The sequence below is a fragment of the Myodes glareolus genome, chromosome 20 (assembly GCF_982192425.1).
Source record: "Myodes glareolus chromosome 20, mMyoGla1.1, whole genome shotgun sequence".
Classification (NCBI taxonomy): domain Eukaryota; kingdom Metazoa; phylum Chordata; class Mammalia; order Rodentia; family Cricetidae; genus Myodes; species Myodes glareolus.
The window spans coordinates 11977372-11995079 of record NC_142045.1 but is presented as its reverse complement, the minus strand read 5'-3'; positions in this window follow the sequence as shown (position 1 = coordinate 11995079).

Below are 17708 nucleotides of genomic sequence, written 5' to 3'. Positions count from 1 at the left end.
GAGATTACATTTCTCTGATATTCTCAGTTATTTATCTACTACAAAAAAAAATGAAAAGTCTATGGCAGCCTTAAAACTAGAAAAAATAATTAGTTTTCTATTCTCTTTCATTGATCATGCATTTGTAACCTGGATTTTTTCCTTCATTATCACCTAATATTTACCCTTCCTTATTCTACTTTCTATGTACTGTACTATAATACCCACATGTACCTATGGTTACACACACAAATGTGCACACACACACACACACACACACACACACACAGAGAGTCTAGGATACATGTGGACTTTTTGATTTTACCTAGAAAATAATATGACCTTGTTTCATATTGTAGTTTAATTTTAATTTTTACTTTTCTTCTCTGAAAATGAATAAAATATCACGATATGTTGTTATTCGTATTCACCCTCATTGTAACCCTTCAACACCTCCCAAAACATACCCCTCCCAACTTTTGTTCTCGTTTTTTTTTGTTCTTATTGTGCATTTTGCTTTTCGTTTGTCCTGTTTGATCTTTACATCCCCAGAGCAGTTCCCTTTCTCTTCTCCTGTCTTCCCTTCTCCCCATCTTTCCTTCTTCCCCCTCCCCATTTATTCCTTCTCCTTTCTCTTCAGAAAAGAACAGGCCTCCTATGTATATCAGTCAGCCATGGCATATGAAGATGCATTAAAACTAGGCACTTCCTCCACTCTTAAGGCTGGACCAGACAATCAGGTCGGAGGAAAAGGTACAGAAGCAGACAACAGAATCAGGACAGTTCCTGCTCCTATAGTGAGGAGTCCCACAAAAAGACCAACATAAACAGCTCTCCCCCATCTTCACCACCCAAAAGAGCTCTCGAGCACTGCTTCTGTCAGCTCACCCAGTGCAGGCTGCAGCAAGTTGGGAGCCTGTCCTTCTGCTCATAGGTCCCTGGGTCTTGGTCACCCACACTCATGCCACCAGGGTCAGCTCCACTGTCTTACCCAGGTGAGGTACAGGGCCCTCTTGACTGCTGTAGGCAGACTATGAGGAGAGGCCGGCAGGATCCGTTCTCCTGCTCTAATTCTCTGAGGCCCAGCCCACCTGAGTGTCACACACACACACACACACACACACACACACACACACACACACACACATGTTTTAATCCTAGTGTGCTGGTCTGCCAGGGTACAGGAACTGCTCTCCTGTGTGCTACAGTATGTGAGGGACAAAACTAGTTCTCTGACTAGTGATCTTGGGGCCTGTCCTCTTCCTCGCCTAGGGTAGCAAGGGAGGGAGGAGGCATCATTCCCTTACTAAGCCACCACATAGCAGGTGAAGGGAATCACAGTCAGCTCTGCTGTTCACATGCTCTCAGGGCCAGTTCACCTGCTGCACACCCATGCATACCTGTAGTAAGGGGTGGGACCATTTTTTTTATTGTGGGGTTGGGGATGGAGCAGGTAAGATGGGATGTGGAGGGGGAGGGCTCAGTTCTCCTACAGAATTTAGTCAGGTGCAGGGCCAGCTACCCCAAGGCCAGCAAAGGGCAGATCCAGCTCAGCATGGCCCTCAGCATAAAACAGACATAGTTTTCATGACTGGACTACTCCTGTGATAACATGGATCATGGACATCAACACAGACTCCAGCTGCTGTGGGACCATGGACCCAGACAAGGTCCTCAGCAGTATCCCTGACCTGGATGATGTCATGGCCCCAGGTGACAGTGCAGGCCACTCAGATCAGCAAGGCTTTGGGGGCAGCATGGCCACTGGATACCCACTTGACCACAGGTTGTAGCCTAGACCACAAGCAACATAGGTAACATGGGCTACGGATAGCCTACCAGCTGTGGTAGGACCACATACAAACCTGGTCCTATGCTGTAATCTGATCTTGAATGTTGCCATGGCACCAGGTGGCAGTGTAGACCACACAGTTAGGCATGTTCTCCATAGCAGTGTGGCCCTCAGGCACCAACATGACTCTAAGTGGTAGCCCAGATTCCCAGCATCAGCATATACTTTTGTCATATCAGGATCTACAGACATCAACACAGACCCTGTCTACTGTAGGCCCACAGACCCAGACATGGTCCTTAGCAGCAGCCTTGGTTCAGATGACAACTTGACCCCAGGTGACAGTGCTGGCCACCCAAACTGACATGGGACCAGCAGTGGCACAGCCCTCAGACATCAATATGGTCCCAAGTCGAGGCCTAGAATTTTGTTATCCCTGAGGCCTTTAGTAGCACCATGGGCCACTGGACATCGATACAAACCCTATCCATGGTAGGACCATGGACCCAAACATGGTCCTCAGCATCAGTCCAGGCCCAAGTGTCATCATGCCCCCAGGTGCCAGCACTGCCATCAGATGCTAAAATGGCTCCAGGGAGTGGCATAGACCACAGGCCACTGGTATAGCTTGTTCCTGAGGAGCACGTTTGGGCTTAGGACCTGGCCTTAAGACTGCCAATGAGGTGGGAGGGGTGCATGGTAGAATGGGACTTGGGCAGAAAAATCTAGGGAGTGGGGCAATTTATCTGGCAGATGGATAACTCACCTGTTCTTCTGACTGGTGTGGCCTGCACCTAAAAGATGTAGTATGTCAGAGCTTGTGGGAAGGAATATTATATACTTAAATTTATCATTTTTGCAAGATTTTTCATTTTTTTAGACTTGCATTGTATTCTACTTTTATATGTAGCAGATTTTATTATTCATTTTCTTGTTGATGAGCAATGAGGTTGGGGACATTTCCTTGCCTTAATGAATGAAGCAATAGTAAACATCGGGATGAAAATGTCTGTATAGTAGGATATATGGTTCTCTAGGATTATGCTCCGCGTTGAAATAGGTGGGGATATATAGCTGTATTTGGACTCTTCTGAAGAACTTTCAAGCTGTTGTTCGCAAAGACTGTATTAATTTTTACTCCCACCAGCAATGAATAAGTGCTTCTTTCTCAACATTCTCTTCAACATTTGCTCGTACATTTCTCCATGACAGCCGTTCTAACTGGCTTTCAGTGACACCTCAAAGAAATTTCAATTTATGTTCTTCTGATGGTTAAGGATATAGAACACATTTTAAAGTTGTTATCAGTCATTTCTTGTTTCTTTTTTAAAACAATCTATTCAATTCGTTAGTTCATTTGTTGATGGTCAGTTTTCTTTCCTTGACATTTAATTTCTGCAACTTAGAAATTTAATGTTTTAAGTTCCAGAAATGATCCCCTTGTCTGAAATATTACTGGTAAAGATTTTCTTCTATTCCATGGGGAATTTATTTGCTATGCTGATAGTATCTTTTGCTGTGGAAAAATTTTTAAACAGTGTGCATCAATCTGCTGACAATTGAGGTCTTACAGAGAACCCCTCACGTTTCTTGTACGTATTACAGCTTTTCATTTTAAGTTAAGGTCTGTAATCCATTTTGAATTTATTTTTGTTCCGGTGGAAAACTATGAAGTTAGTTTAATCTTTCTGAGGTAGAAAACCAGATTCATTAACACTATTTGTTGATCAGGCTGTCTTTTTTCCATTGCATGTTTTTCCATTCTTTCCCAAAAATTAAGTGTGCATAGCTTTGACATTTTATTTACAGGGTTTTTTTTTATTCTATTCTATTTGTCTGCTTGTCTTTTTTATGACAGTGCCGGGCTTCTGATATTTTTTTTCTTTGAAGTTAAATATTAAATTTGTTGTGACCTACATTGTTTTGTTTCCTTACCATAACTTGTGAATTATACAATATATCAAAGTCTAGTGGACTGAATGTAGTATCTTTAAATTTATTATTAAGACTAACATGGCTTCTACCTTTGCCTTTCTACTATGAAATAAGAAAAACATTGTGATGGAAAATATATTTTAGAGACAGTTTCTACAAAATCTTAAAATTAGCTAGAAATAAAAAAAGCCAAAAGCATACTCCAAGGCACACACTATAAAAAGTGCCCTCAGACTGAATAGATTTCATTAGGCTACACAATACTACTATGATTGCAAAGCAAGAAAATTGCTTTGAAAACAGTTCAGTGATTGCTGAAATCATTAAAACAGGTTACTATAGGACTGAACAACTTAATGTGTTCCAAATACTTAAAACAGGTGAGGACCCATCTTTACACAGATTGAGTAATGACTTTCATACCAATATTTGCAATAGTCCAAAGTATAGAGAGAACCAAATGTCCAAGATTTAATACATGATCACACAAAATGTAGTATATGGATGCAGTTTTCATTGAGTAATTAGAAGTCTGAGATATCACATACTACAAGAATAGATGAACTTCTAAATAACTCTCCTAAGTGAAAGGAGTCACAAATAGCTATACAATGAGTGACAATATGGCATGGATAATACAGAATATGAAAATATATTGATATAAAGTCTGTGGGCATTCATCCAAGAGTGGGGATGTCAGAAAACAGGAGGAAACTGGTGGAAATTTCTATGAAGTCTATGAAGTTTTTTTTTGAAGAGCTTAAAATGTCTACAATTCCATGATGTGGTTGTCCAACATTTTAAAATTGTCCTGCAGATATTATAATCAGCTCCCCTGAACTCACCATGTTCACCCAAATCAGCTGACTAGGTATCTTAATTGCATCTACAAAATCTCTTTTACCATGTTGCATAATCATGGGTATGACAGCTATCATATTTATGAGTCCCAGTGACACTCTAGGTAACAGGATTGATATCTCCAGGTAGGAACCACTATCGGTTCCCATTAAATTCTGAATGACATGCTGAAATTAAAAATAATTGTTCTATATAAAACTTTCCTGTAAGCTTTCCCATTCAAATTGTGTGTGCTCACACACAATTTTCCTTGTGTGGAAAATATCAAGGAAAATCTCATTTTCCTTGCCCTGGTTTGTAAGTTCTATAAATTTGGGGAGTAGCTCATGTCCTTATGATATTTATATTGAAGAAAAACAACTTATTAGAGAGATCATATAAAATATTCCTGTCTTTTAACTAAAGAAAACTGATAAAATGTGAGAATTATCAATTCTGTTTTATCTCTATTTTTAACTCACTGTCTTTCCGTTTGAGTGATTTGCTCATGCTCTTCTCTAGGGGACTGAGAAAATTGTGTTTGTAAGTTGCTGAAAACGGAAACCTGCATGGCCTTCAAGTGCAAGCTACATTATTTATCGTCAGATCAATGTTCTGGCAGTGTTGCTTGTAAGTAGATATACTGATTTAATCTTCAGATCAGTCAGGTAAGCTCAGTTTGCCTTGGGCTAAGGGTAAGGAATGTATCTCACTCTTCTAGTGCAATTGAAGTCAAGCTTATTGAAGAAAATAGTCAGTATTATCCCAGTTGTTAACAAACGTTATTCTTCCTTACTCAATATAATTAAATAAAGAAAAGATACTATAGAACTGAAATTATCCTCATATACAATGGTAATGCAATTCAGGCAACGAAGAGATTCTCTAAAAAAGATAATTACAAACTTAGAATTTAGGCTAATATTACACCCATTGTTGGAGTGAGCTGCTTGTTCTTCTCAGCCAACTGACTAGCTTAGACCCAAAATAATCACACAGAAACTGTATTAATTAAATCACTGCTTGGCCCATTAGCTCTAACTTCTATCATAATAGGTTAAAATTTTTATACTTCTAAAATTTTAGCAGGTGGAATTATCCAGTACATTCTCATTTCTATCTTCTTTCATAGACTGTTTGTCATGCTTAAATGTATTTTGCTCTAGCTGTCAATACTCATGGTTGTTGTACATCATTTATATTTACTACCAGCTATAAAATACTACTTTATTCATCCATTACAGTGGGCTTATATACGCTAATAATCATGAGCATTTGATTTGTGGTTTTATTCATTCATGTTTAATAATAATGGCTTGCTCAGAAGAGTGCATGTGACTTTTGTGTGTTGGAATTGAGATTTTTTTGTTTGTTTGTTTCAATTCATTTTCAAAAGAGTCAATAGCCCACCATGGCAGTAATAACAACATCACTGTTGTCAGGCAGACATAAAGAATTTGTTAGGCTCTATGTTCTGTGCATGATTGTGCATCCATTTCTAACAAATACCACATTGTCAATTTTATATAGTTACTATTATAATATAAGCATATATACTATAATATTCCACTCATCATCTTCTTCTTTAATGTCATATATATTTACATATATTAAACAGTAAAACCAACTCTTTTTTTAAAAGTAAAAAAATTGTTGTGTAAATTTGGCTCAAATTCCCTTAAATTAGTGAAAAATTGATAGTATACTTATGATAGTAAATTTATACACACCCTTATATTTATTTCAATCTCTTTTGAATTCATTTCAGTAATAGTTATATCTTGTACTCTGGGGATAGTAAATATTTACTAAAGCTAACATAAATATTAAAGCAGTATATGTATACAAGATATGTATACATATCTTGTGAGTAGGCTTTTTTATTTATTCACATTTTTGTAGTGTTGGTGATGGAAGTCAGGTTCTCTCATTAGTTAAGCATATGCTCTGCTCTAGGCTAAAATTTCTTTTTCTGGTGTTTTCTTAAGTGATCTATTTGTGCTCTCTGTATATAATAACAATATTATTTTGATCACATATTCCTTGTGTTATTTCATGTTTTTCTTATTGTAGTAGTTAGAACGACATTATTGAGTAGAAATAATGAATGAGGAATCACTGTGACATTTCTGATATCATTGGGAAAATATCACATATTTCACTATCTCCTATGATTCATTTGTGAATTTATAGATATGACGTATACAGTTAAAAGACTTATTTCCTGTTTTCTGACTTGACTGTCAGTAATTTCTGTGGCGATATTTTTTGTAATATTAATGCTGTCAGTACCTTTATTTGAGTGTAGGGTGAAGTGAATAACTCACTTCTAACTAACAGAATACATTAGAAACAATAAGCTAGAACTTAGATGCAAGACCAACCATGTCAACCTTGTTCACTTTATGACTTGTCTTATTAGATGCTAGCTATCAGAGTGTGAGGTAGTAAGTGAGCAGGATTACATGGTGATGATCCAAGGTCTCAAGACAACTGCCAGAGGAGAGACTCTCAAACCCCATGAGCCTGAAGAAGATCCCCAGTTCTGCTGCACATGAGATGGTGGACATCTTGGGTACCTGCCACATATAATCTTACAAGAGACTAAGATATCTGACTGTGTGATTTCAGCTTCCTGATCACTTGGAGCAGTGTGACAATAACAAATGTATCTTATTGTTAGTTGCTAAATTTTGGGAGAATTTGTCAGGCCAGTAATGATCACTAATAGATTAAAATTCCCTCCTTTTCTAGATTTGCACAATGTTTAATATTACTAGGCTTTCAGTTCCTCTTTAGTAATCTACAGCTATTGAATTCATAGTTTGTAGTATGGACATTGCTCAAGAAATAATACAGAGGGAGTACACTTCAATATATTACGATTTTCTGAACAGGACTCCATTAGCACAGGAAATAAAACCAACAATCTTCAAACAAGTTCTCAAGAAATTAAAAAGCTTCTTCACAGTAAAGGCAGCTGTTCATTAAATGTTCATTAGATAAATACACCGTAGAAAGAATTGGAGAAAGTCCTTGCCAGTTATATATCTGACAGGGATTAGTGTTTAGAATTTACAAAGGACTCAAGAAAGCAAATATTCCAATTAAAACATAATTACACAATGAAACAGAAAATTCTACAAAAAGAAATGTAGCTAACTGTGAAACAGGTTTGAAATTGTTCAATATCCTTAGCAGCTAGAGAAATGCATACCAAGGTTCTCTCTCAGCCCCACTCAGAATGATGAGCAACAAGAATACCAATAACAAGGAACACTGGCACAATGTGGGAAAAAGGAGAACTAGTATACAGTGTTACTGGGAGTGTAAGCTAGAACAGTCACTTCGGAAAACAGTCTGGAAATTTCTCAGAACCTTCCTTCCTCATTGCTACTATATTCTATGGCACAGCCTGAAAATGGAGGTAGCCTAGATTTTCAACAACTGATAAGTGATAATGGAGGTGCCGAGCATGTACAAAGTAGAATAGTTTTTACCTATGAAGAAAATAATAAAACATTCAAAGAAATGAGTGAAATTGAAAAAAACAATATCCCATGTTAAGCAATCCAGGTCCCCAATGACAAACACTGTGTGTTCTTTTTATATAAGTATCCTATATTAAATTCTTAACTTTTGTATGTCTACAGTGGAACAGTGGAGTACTTGAGCAAGCCACAAAACAAGGAAAGAAACAGGGTGAGAGATTATCTTAAAAGAAGATGAGGTTGTATAAATATGTTTAAAAAAATAAAAAAAAATGAAGGAAAATAATGTGGGTGAAATGCTTAGAGAGTAAGGGAGATGGGAGATTGAAGCCTTAGATGGTGTGAGATTGAGGAGGATTAACCAAGATTTGGAAGTATAAAGAGATTATGAAAAACTATATGACCTCTGAACAATGTCAGTTTGACTGCTGTGCATGTGTGTAGGGAGACAGCAGCCAACTACTCCCTGACTAGAGTCAAGATTCACCCCATGGTTGATGATGGCGATCAGTGTCTGGCACTCCAAGCCTAGCTGACAAGGCAGGTATGAGGAGGCAGTGGGTCCATGAGAGAAATATTTCTGATAGTTAACTGAAATAGCAGCAAGCTGCCCTCTAAATACCTATGCTCCAGGAATGAATCTGAGGAGTCTCTTTTAACAACAAACAGTGGAGTATACAAAGACTCATGCTGCATAAGAAGAAAATCAGCCATAGCTCTGTGCCCAGCCTTAAACTTGTTACTTAAACCACTCCTTCCAGTACTCAAGAGACGTTGTAGAGCAAGAGAAGAAAAACTAAGAGCTGGAACATAGGGAGACACTAAGAAACACACTTTTGTACTCTAGACACAATCAGCATAGTCCTTAATCAACATCAACCACAGCTACATGCACTGAACCCACATAAGAATAGCCCTACCGCCAGTCAGTGGAGGGAGAAGAAGGAATTCACCGAACCCCATCCTTTATCACCGAAGTACTTAGGTATCTTTTGATTTAGGGAGAAGTGCAATCACTGTCTTTATCTGTGGAGTCTCTGATGACTCTAAAGTGAATCATAATTAGTATCAGTGGATCACAAAGAGATATGGACAGATGAGATGTTTATGGAGAAGGGTAAGGCAAAACCAGAAATATATAGAAATAGGAGACAAGAAAGATCATTATACTAAAATAAGACCCCTAAAATGACACATGTAGGCTCGAAGTAAGTAATAATAAACCGTAAACATAGTAAACTGTGGGGATTATAAGATATACCAATAAAATCTTCAGTTTCCAATGAAAAATAAATACTTTTTTTAACATTTGAGAGACTTTCTATCTCAGGATACATTGAGACTTTCTATCTCAGGATACATTGAGACTTTCTATCTCAGGATACATTGAGACTTTCTATCTCAGGATACATTGAGACTTTCTATCTCAGGATACATTGAGACTTTCTATCTCAGGATACATTGAGACTTTCTATCTCAGGATACATTGAGACTTTCTATCTCAGGATACATTGAGACTTTCTATCTCAGGATACATTGAGCACAGCTAGAAGCCTTCTCGTTATTTAATTTTGATGATAAAACTATCCAAAATTTCTAAAAATTGATTTTGTTACAAAATAAAAATGTCAGGTATTAATGATATTTAAATGTCAACTTTCCAATGAAGAAAATAACATTAGTTACTGTTTGTCTACTACTTAGTATATGTTCAGAAAATGCAATACTTTTTTAAACCTACATTTTGCATATATTTTTAAGGTAAGCACATAAACACACCCAGAAAGACTGAGGCACAAAGAGACAGAGACAGATGGAGACAGTGAGACAGGGTATAAAGTAGATCTCATAATCAACAACAAAAAACTGAAGATAAGAATGAATGTTGAGAATAAATAATTGCTTGAAAAAGAACTCAAGCTAATATGGAAAGAATGCCCACCTTTTGTAGCAAAAAGAAAGATAAAACCTAAAATAGCATTTATTTTTTTCTAGACAAGATGAAGACTTTTTGCCATGGACTGTATATAGTTAGAGAAGAAAGAGTATATACATGCATTATATAAAAGAGTTAGACAAGGCAATGTGATTAGCATTCCAAAGTGTAACAGGTTTTTTTTGTTTGTTTGTTTGTTTTAAGAAGCATCGCTTCTTTATTGATTCTTTGGGAATTTCCCATCATACACCCTAATTCCACTTTCCATTCAGTCCTCCCATATTCTTCTCTCACCCCTGGAGCACCACCCCCAAAAGAAATTTTTTAAAAATAAGAACAAGCCAAAACAAAACAAGCAAGAAAAAAAAAAGAAAGAAAGACAAGAAAAAACAAATTAGCAAACCAACAAACAAACAAAACAACAACAACAACAACCAACTTCTTCACTTCTCTTTCTTTCCTGCCTCTTCAATGCCTCTTCAGTCGTCCCGGTGGCGCTGGGAATCGTGTGTCACATAGAATATCCTTTTGTTCAGTAAGCAATTTCTCTTCTGCCTGGATGCATAAACCAAGGTTCATTTTATTTTCACAGTATTTACAATAGTCCCAAACTAGACCTTTTGTTTGTCAATGAAATTCTATTCAATTTTGGTATCACAAAAAGAAATAATACAGATCATTCAAAAGCATAAGCATCGTGAGAGGTAATAACAATTGTAGCAAGCTGTTTTATTTTAAAGGAAAAAGTAAAAGCATTATAGATAATTCTTCGAGTCTGTAAATGTGGCTTTGAATCTCTAACATACCACTTTGCCATCAAAAGAATGGACTTTGCTTCCTTCATGTACCTCAGTTTTGACTAGGGACTTGCTTTCATTTAAAGAATATAGGAAGTTAACTCTGTAAGCTTTGTCCTTAAGAAATGTAAAACTGTGTCTTTGAAGCTGGAGCCACCAAGAAAGAAGATTCAAATGACTAAGTAATAAGAGATCAGTCGGCTTCTGTTAGTGGTCGGTCATGAGACATTGCTAAGAGAAAATGAAGTAATGAATTAGCTTTCACTTTCAATTAGATTGTTCAGAGTCTTGATAGTTTGCAATATAAAAATGGTTCTCACAAGTTTTCCACATAGTTAACATTTTTCAGGAGGACTTAAGGCTGAAAACAAAACTATGTAGTCAGGTGATAGTGGCCCAGGCCTTTAGTCCTAGTACTCAGGAGGCAGAGTTCGAGGCTATCCTAGTCTACAAAGTGAGATCCAGGACAACCAGGGCTATACAGCATAGTGAAACTCTGTCTCAAAAAAACCCAACAATAATTAACTAATATGTATATTAATATAATATAACATAATATATATATATTAAAAAGATAAAGAAAGCAAAATCTAGGGTGCATGCTAAGACCTTTTGTTCAGATATCAGGAAGTTTAAGATGGTGCTTCACCAGAGAATACATGTCCAAGATTGGCTAACAGAATGAAAAGATTTTGGCACCTAAGTCTTTACATTGAATCCTGGAAATATGCAAGAAATATCGTTATCATAGGTCCAACTTCCTTCCACAACAGTGGGCAAGGCTTGCCTTGCCTTTCTCGCCTTTTCAAGTAACATGAGGACAGACACACTGTCCAAGAGTTGTTCCACAATAAGAAGGGCTGAAATTACCGTCTTCAGGGCTCAAGAGGAAGTTTCTGCAGGGCAATCTGTACCGTTATTTTGTAGCACAGTCCTCATTTTCCTGCTGGAAAGAAATTCTTCCTGGGAAAATAAGAGGTCTTCCAAACTGTCTATCTCTTCAGTAAATGAGTAAATGAATGTCTAAGCAAGCAAGCAAATAAATAAACAAACAAAATACATAAATAAACAAAGTAATTAACTCAATTTGGAGGTCTCCAACAGGTAAAGCATGCTTGACAACTAAGCGTTTTAAAATCTAGGTTACTGGTATTTTTTGCTCAGAAATTCTAGACTATGGAGAAATAACAAAGTATTTTCCTTAAATGTGAAGACTTTGCTTCTCATGGCCGGGAGTAAACCAACTTTCCCTTCCCATACATACACATGCCACTATCCTGCCATTCTCATTTCTTTAATAGCTTTTTTGATGTTGGTCTGTGAACTTATAAGTACTACACAAGCTCTCTAGAGCTAAACTACTTCCCACCTGCATTATTGCTACTGCCAGGCATTAAGATCACTTTGCTTTGATGTTTTTATATAGCACATTAAAGGCAATATCAGTTCCGATTCCAGAGTAGCAGACTGGGCCTACTTGCAAGCTTAATTTCAGCCATTCACACCAACTAAATCATATTCTTCCAAAGAAATACCATTAGCCATCAGAGCTAAAACAGCCAGGTAGAATGGTCTATCCCCCTGTCTCAAAACATTGACTTAGAAACAGGAAAACATACAAATAACTAATGTATGACTTACCTTTGGCTGCAATATGGGGATATTACCCTCAACATACCTGCCAGAGATATGCTGTATACATGGGTCATTCTAGGTTGTGGAGGCTCAAAAAATGTGAGCATGTTTCCATGTTGACCAAAGGTCAGAAAGTTGGAACTTAGCTCTAGTTCCTTCAAGGTTATTCACCTTCTACCTCAAAGATCCCACTTAAATTTATAGCAGAGAGCTTTGCTCTCTCAAGGTTATGGTCAACAGGTGTGGCTAATAGCCAGCCCTTGTATTTCAGGAATAGAAGAGCAGATAGGTTTCTACCTCAAACAAAAGTCTGTCGATCCAACTGAGTTCCAGTTCCATTAAGGAGATAACTTCGGATTCCACCCAGAGAGTGGTTAGGATACAGAATGTTTTGGTCTAGGGTGGGAGTGTGACTTGTTTTGTTCTAGCAACAGAATGTTTAACTATGGATGTAGCCCACAATTGGTATGTTTATTTCCTTTTATTATGTTAATGTAGTTTTTGGTCTTACTTCTACCTTTTAGAGTCAGGAGTATTTAAAGCAATTGGAAATTAAATGTGGGCTAATTTCAGTACCCACTGTCATTCCCTACTGATACTATACTATATATTTCTCCATTTTATTATTTTCTTCGCATCTTCATCTTCTTTACTAATATTTTCTAAATCCCTACACCTCTACCCTGGCAAGACGTATTTTTGTCAAGGTTGGTCCCGACACCAGGTGGAGGTGGAATTATGATTCTCCTTGGAAAACACAAGGGACAAATTCCTAATGAAAGGACGGTCTCTTATGGCCAACTTTCCTCAGAATATGCATTTGAGATGTTTCCTGAAGTATTTGACTACTATCAATAACCACTATTAGATCAAATGCCAGTAACTGTGGTTTGTTGTGGTCATGGAAGTGAGAGACTCATAAATTATCAAGATAATTTCTGGAGAAGGAGGATGGTATTTGTTAAACATTTTTAAACATCAATTGATTCTTTAGTGCCAAGGTTCATATCAAATTATCTAAAAGTAAAGGCCAGTATTTAGTATATGATATATTTTGGATATACCTGCCAGTGTGAAAACCTACTGGTAGTAGTTTGTTCATCGTCTTAGATCACAGCTGTTCAGATGACTGGCTTGGAACTTTCTCTGCATATGTGTTTTTATAGTTTTAAAATTATGATTAATATAATTGCTTCATTTTCCCTTTCCTTTCCTACTTTAGAACCTTCTTGCATATTCCTCCCTACTTTCTTTCAAATTAATGGTCTCTTTTTTTTAACTGATTGCTGTTGTATGCATATATGCATGCACAGATATATTCCCCCATCCAACCAGCTCAGTCCATATAATGTGTTCTTTAACATAAGATGTTAAATAATTTGATAAAAAAGGAATTCCAATTATTGTTTTCAATGTCAGCCCCAGAGCCCAAAGAAAAATGGACACTTAGCTTAAGAACCATCTGTTGGGTCATGCTTTCCATTTTACCAAGAACTCAGCAGAGTTTTGCTGAAGAAGCAGAGCTATCTGCCATACTCAACAGGTCAAAATGATTCTTCTACCTGAAGATTATGGTAGTAAGACATCCAAAAGACAACAGGTTGTCTCTGACTCCAGAACTCCAATAGTTAAAAACATCTCTGCTGCAGTACAAGACTGGTGTTAAGCCCTAGGGAGCACACCCAAACTCTTAATTCTGCATTTACAGCTTTTTCCCACTGAGGAATCCCCAAGACACTGAATAGATTGTAAATGTTAGGATTATAGTCGTATGCTGTGCCAATTTCTAGACTTCTACCATGCATTCACATACTGAATAAACTAAAGCCAAGAAAAGCAAACCTACAGTTCACAACCCCAGATAACGTAGACAACAAAGAGGACCTCTGAGAGAGTCTTGCATGGATATACATAGGAATGAGAAAAAGTAAAAAATTCTCCTGAGTAAATTGGGAGCATGGGGGTCACAGAAGAGGAAGGAGAGGAAGGGGAAGGAGTGGAAAAAATGTATAGCTGAATACAAAAGAAACATGGATTCTTTTTAACACATACTCTTCTGAGCCTAATTTGTTTTCTAGATAATTCTTTTCTCAACCTCTTATCTATTATGTGAACATCATAGGGAAGAAAATGAAAGATAGCTGTTTTTCACAGCTGGGAAGGAGGTCTCTGGGAGCAAGCTCCAGCCACACCTTTTAGATGGTGAAGGGGCATAACAACATGACAGGACCAGAGCCAGGTTTTCACTAAAATGTGACGTAATTGAAATCATGGTGGAGATCCTTAGGGGTGCATCAGTCAAAGACTTATGAAACTTTGAGAGCTAATTAACTGTGTGCCTGGGAGAAATTTTAACCCATAAACCTAAGATGCTTAAAATACTTCAAGCCCATATCTTGGCTAATATTAGAGCTTTTCTCTTTCCTACCAGAAGAGAAGATACAATCCCAAGGTATTCTTAGCCCTCCTTGCCCTCAGAGCCCTCCTCCAGCTCTGGTAACTCCAGTGCTTTCTCCCTCCACTCTAGAGGAGAAGCAAGCAAATCAAAAATGAAAACAAAGCAAAATTAAAGCAAGCAAACAAAAAATACTTTTTGATTTCTAGGCACGGATAACCCATTAGCGTGTTATTCCCAGGGAAGGGACACTTTCTTACTCACAGCATTACTAAATTGCCTGTAATTCCATGTGTAGGGCTAAGGGATCTTGTAGTTTGGTCTCCTCTTGGTGTCCATGTTCAGGTCATGTTGGATCAGTCATCTTAGTGAGACTTTACAAGTGTAGCTTCTGATGTTGCTAGGATACAATCCCACAGTAAAGTTTTGGATTGTCAAGCTTTTACGTGGTATGTGCCTTCTTTTCCAGTGTGCCTTAGGTGTGAGAACATTGAAAACATATGTACAAAAAGAATTATTCAGATTCCACAGGTTATATGTGGGACCAGATCTACAGACACATATATCAGTGTAATAACAATTGATGAACAAAAGGCCCTAAATTTGAAGGAGAACAGAGCAAGGTACAGAGGAGGGTTTGGAGGAAAGAAAAGGAAAAGAAGAATGATGCAATTAAAATACAATCTCAAATATATAGAAACATCAAACACCAAAGAATCCTGGGTTACTTGCATGTCTGTGTCCCAGACCGAGGCATTCTCTTCCTGAGGCCTTCATGAGAAGGAGAAGAACCTTGCGTTCGTTTAATGGATATATAACCTCTAGCATGCTCCACTTACTCTGAGTCGATAAAGCCCGTTTTTTTCCCACAAAATTGGTTCTTACAGAACATCAACTCTTTCATTTTTATTTGTACATTTTGTGTGCAAATGCACCCACATATTCTTGTGTGTGTGTGTGTGTGTGTGTTGTGCACACGTATCTACCTGTTGTTTGGCTTTTTATGTGTATATCAGAATATAAAATGACGTCATCACTTGTTTAGCAGAAAATCTTTGTGTCCACGGGACATATCTCTAAGCCTGGAATAGCAATTCTAAGCACTTGCCAACACTGCTTACATCATTATAATCATGTACCGTGTGTTTCAGTGACCAGCTTCTTACATAGATCCCTATGATCACGACCATGTGTTTTAGTGACCAGCTTCTTACATACACAAACTTCATGCATACACAGTGGTGATCTTCTAAAACTGAAATTTTCTCTTATCTGCTGACATATTATGATGAGACATTATGCTTTGCACACATATGTAAACAACACAGGTATAAACAAACTTGTTTGCCAGTTTTAAAAGCATAGTGCATACAACTATCTATGAACTGCCATGTTACTTGTCTATGACAATATACTCCTATACTTTGCTGTTATTATCAGCTTAGTATAAAATCCTCTTGAGGTAAACGAATTTTACTATGAAATAGCATGTTGGGTTGCACCATCAGTAGCCTCACATACCTGTTCCCATTTCTAGTGGGAGGAATGAGAACATGTAACATGCTGATTTGCTTAAGCACAAGCTAGTCGCTTCCACAAAAACAAAATCACCTATGAATACATTTCTCAAAATGTCCAGGCCTACACGACATAATTACTGCATTTAATTTTATTGTGAAAGCAAACACACACACACACACACACACACACACACTATTCCACAACTAAGTACAAATTTTATGCAATGATATACAGATGTGATAAAAGTTGGTAAAGGTATACGGCTCATTTTCTTACTCATACAATGGAAGTTCATTAGATAGAATGTATATGTAAATATGTCTGAAAGAAGTATGTTCAGGATCAAGTCTGTGCTAGAAATTGGAAGACTCCAAATAGAGCAAAAATACTATACACTTTTTAGAACTCAAGTGTCTTTGAAATATATGCAAAGAAAGAATTATGTAAAGTATTCACAACATCATGTAAACTAATTTGTCTCTAGATACTGGAGAAAGGACCAAGGGAAATAAGGGAATTTCATATTCTGACTTTATACAGCTCTTTACTTTGTATCATAAATATGTGTCATTTATATCCACATTGAGAAACTTAAAAGAAATGATCTTGGAGAATTTGTAATATAGGACATTAGAGATGGCCATGTGGTCTAATAATCCTATAGCCAAGCTTCTGTAATCAAAAGGATCTAGATTTAATAAAGAAATTGAACCAAGGGAATAAAACTTGATTGGCCAGATGGTCGCTACTTCCTTCAGCCACCCTTTTTTATTACATTTATTGTGATTTGCTATGGTCCTGGGGTGATGGCAGCCCTAAAATGTGTACTGCATTCATACAACTAGGATGAATGAACAACTTTGTCAGGATGCATACTGAGAGCTCTGTCCAGTTCTTCTTCATGTTGTGGAGTCCCTTAATGAAAGGCTCTTCCTGCCACTCTTGGATCACATCATAGATGATTGCATGATTATCTGCAAACTTGCAAGCACATATTTATACTCACACCGATGCAATGTGGTACAGCCTGTTGCGTATGTTATTTCCTTAACATAACATTAGCATTCATGATGAAATAGATCATTTTATCATGAATAAAATACAACACAAATACAATTAGAATTGGATATGTTATTTAGGCATGCCACTCTGGATGGAATGGAGGTAATAAAGGTATCAGGTAACTCAAAAGTTCCTGGTACTATGTCTGCTTATGTTTTCTGGATTCATAATAAGGTCTAAATCTTAATAAAAGTATTTTCCACTTATTTGAGGATGCAGCATTTGGTCTGATCGCAGTGGGTTAAGAAGATCAATAAATGCTTCAATTCTTGGGAATTGGTAAATGATGCTAAAATTAAGCTCCATTGTTAAGTTGCTTTGAACA